Raw genomic sequence first — 4,038 nt, forward strand, 5'->3', positions numbered from 1 at the left:
CATATCCTTGCAAAAACTTCTTAATTAAAATCTCAGTTTATGATCTCTCCTTTCTAATCTCCATAATCTATCAAAAAATCTTCCTAAAATATCAGTATGACCAGGTCACTCACTTGTTCAGAATATTTTCTTTGGTTTTCTATTAGCTCTAGAACTATAGAAAAAGATAATGTGGCATTTCAAATCTTTTAAATTTCTGCTTCCGCATACCTTTTCAGATTTATTTCATGTAACTCCCATACACATAGTCTAGTCAAATTAGTCTTAATTGTAGTTGGAATTCTATCTATTCATTTACAAAGTCCAGAATCTAGTTTCTGGAATATACTTCTTTATATCTCTACTTCTTAAAAACCCTGTTTTTGATGCTTAGCTGATGTGTTGCATCCTCTTGAAATGGTTCTGCTAATTGTTAGTGCTTTTTCCTTCCTCAAATGGTTTTGTGTATATGTTTTCCCCTGATAAGGTTAATATTGCTGGCCTAAATGAGATAAACCTTTATGAACACACTCATGCACACAATTTATATTCATAGGGAAATATCTATGGCATGTAGAGCACAGGGATCTTAAGTGGCTTGTCCAGGGTGAAAATGCAGTTTGTATCAGAGATGGGATTTAGATAATAGTTTTCTTAACTATGAGGTCAGCTCTCTATCTGTTGTGCCAAGCTATTGCTCAGAGTTGGATTTCTATAGTTTATTAAACCTAGTTCCTTGTCCCCATGTAGGATTGCATAAACAAAATAAAGCAAAAACCCTAAAAATAAAGATGAGGTAATGTGGTAAAATGGAAAACAGCCACAGAAATCAATTAGGAGATATAGGTTCATATCTTCTCTTGGACACTTGCTGACTTTGTCATCAGAGCAAGGGTGTTATGTTAATATTTAGCAGTTAGATATCTGGGAAAAAAGAGTATTTAACATGCTTTTAAATTTAATCTTCATTATTAACATTTTCTTAATGTTTCTTTCTTAACTCTATACAATCAAGAAAATAATAAGCCATATATTGATTTACAGTGTTTGCCAGTATCTGAGATATAAATACTCACAATGAAAATTATAAAATTGGGGGCGGAGCCAAGATGGTGGAGAAGATACACGCGAATTTGTAAGCTCCCATCTTCCCTCAATACCCACTAGTTAAATCAGCCTCAAAAATAACACTGGACTGATAAAAACCACAAGGATTAGAAGCACAACTTACCAGCTGAAGAGAATCTTGAATTTCAACAGAAAAGGTCGGTTCCGAGGGGATGAAAAAAAGATCAGCACAGACAGGGTTGGACTAGCACACTGTACCAAATGGGATGGGGAGAACTCTGGGATCAGAGAAGTGACTGAGATAGAGGGATCTTGCATAGGCTGATAGCTCTACTCTGCTTATAAAACAGCAGATCAGAAGAGAAATCAAGCCACTGTAAAATATAAAGCTAGATTCTAGATACACTCCAATCCAGAAGTAGCCTAGCACCAATCTTGGCACGGCTGGCAGGCGCCTTGTGCTGTCTGGGGCTTCTCCTTGGGGTAGTTAAGAACCTGAACAGAGGGGTGCACAGCCCGGGGCAGGCTCTAATCCACATAGTGTGGGGCATAGCCTGAGGCAGTGGAATTCTGGCAGTAGCAAAGCTTCAACAGCATCAGAACTCCCAGAGCAATGAAACCTCAGCAGCAGGGACCTTGATTTCCGGTCAGACTCTTCCAGTTTGAGTGCAGGGGCTTTTCACATCAACTGCTAATATCCACAACTCCACAGAAGGCTTTGGCTTCACTGTTCAGCCTTAAACCTCAGGGCAGTTGCTAGGACACACAGCAGGGCTCTTCACTGGGCACTCCTCCAAGTGCAGCCATGCTGACCACCTCTGAGGCATTTCCGGGGAGGGGGGAGAAGGGAGGGGAACTCTCTCTGAGAACCCTCTTAGCCCAGTCATAGGATTGCTGCATCCTATCCCTGGTCTGGGAGGAAGCCGATCAATAAATTTCTTGTCCAAGGGCAGACCCCCCACAGAGGGTTAACAATGAGTAAGAAGCTGAAGAGAACGATTTACACCTTCTATAAAAAAAAGAGCAGGTATCGAACCCCAAAGAGGTTAACAGCAGAGAGTCTCCAGGTAACACCCTAAAAAGGAAAGATACCTGACCTGTCACATAACTCTCTCCCAGAAGAGACTATTAAAAAGTTAAGAGTTTGAAGAAAAATGGGGAAAGGAAAGAGAAGCTATGATAGATGATAACAACATCCTGAAATTTGAGTTTGGAAAAAATAAAGAATTCACAGGAGGTGCAGGGAAATAAAATTTGTGAATTAGGAAAAGTTAAAAAAATCATAGGAAAGATGAAAAATTCCCAAGAAAGTAGGATTTGTGATTTGAAAAAAGAAAATAACTCATTAAAAAAATAGTGAAATGGAAAAAAATTCAACAGAGCAAAGTAATTCATTTAAAAACTCAATTGGACATATGCAAAAAGAACTAAAAAATGTGAATGAAGAAAATAACTCATTGAAAATCAGAAAACCCAGACAAACACAAAACTTGAAATTCAAAAAATAAAAGGTGAGATTAATAAAATTGAAAGTAAAAAAAACTATTGAATTAATTAATAAAACTGAGTTGGTTTTATGAAAAAACCAACAAAATAGACAAACCCTTAGTAAACCTGATTAAAAAAAGGAAAGAGAAAAAGCAAATTGATAGCCTTGAAAATGAAAAGGGTAAACTCACCACTAATGAAGAGGAAATTAGAGCAATAGTTAGGAGCTATTTTGCTCAACTTTATGCCGATAAATTCGATAACTTAAATGAAATGGAAGAATACCTTTAAAAATATAGCTTGCCCAGATTAACAGAGGAAGAAGAAAGTAGTCTAAATAGTCCCATCTCAGAAGAAGAAATAGACCAAGCTATTAACCAACTCCCTAAGAAAAAATCCCCAGGAAGAGATGGAGTTACAGGTGAATTCTACCAAACATTTAAAGAACAACTAACTCCAATGCTATGTAAACTATTTGAAAAAATAGGGGTTGAAGGAGTCCTACCAAATTCCTTCTATGACACAGACATGGTACTGATAACTAAACCAGGTAGATCGAAAACTGAGAAAGAAAACTATAGACCAATTTCCTTAATGAATATTGATGCTAAAATCTTAAATAAGATATTAGCAAATAGACTTCAGAACATCATCCCCAGGATAATACACTATGATCAAGTAGGATTCATACCAGGAATGCAGGGCTGGTTTAATATTAGGAAAACTATTAGTATAATTGACCATATTAATAATCAAATTAATAAAAACCATATGATCATCTCAATAGATGCAGAAAAAGCATTTGATAAAATCCAACATCCATTCCTACTAAAAACGCTTGAGAGTATAGGAATAAATGGACTATTCCTTAAAATAATAAGGAGCATATATTTAAAAACTTCAGTAAACATCATATGTAATGGTGATAAACTAGAACCTTTCCCTGTAAGATCAGGAGTGAAACAAGGTTGCCCACTATCACCATTACTATTCAATATAGTACTAGAAACTCTAGCCTCGGCAATAAGAGCCGAGAAAGAGATTCAAGGAATTAGAGTAGGAAATGAAGAAATCAAATTGTCACTTCTCGCAGATGACATGATGGTATACTTAGAGAACCCCAAAGACTCTGCTAAAAAGCTATTAGAAATAATTCAGAATTTTAGCAAAGTGGCAGGATACAAAATAAATCCACATAAATCCTCAGCATTTTTATAAATTACCAACACAATCCAACAGCAAGAGATACAAAGAGAAATTCCATTCAAAATAACGATCGATAGTATAAAATATTTGGGAATATATCTACCAAAGGAGAGTCAGGAATTATATGAGCAAAATTACAAAACACTTGCCACAAAAATAAAGTCAGATTTAAATAATTGGAAAGACATTCAGTGCTCTTGGATAGGCCGAGCGAATATAATTAAGATGACAATACTCCCTAAACTAATCTATTTATTTAGTGCTATACCAATCAGACTCCCAAGAAACTATTTTAAT

Source organism: Sminthopsis crassicaudata, chromosome 3 (assembly GCF_048593235.1).
Source record: "Sminthopsis crassicaudata isolate SCR6 chromosome 3, ASM4859323v1, whole genome shotgun sequence".
Lineage (NCBI taxonomy): Eukaryota > Metazoa > Chordata > Mammalia > Dasyuromorphia > Dasyuridae > Sminthopsis > Sminthopsis crassicaudata.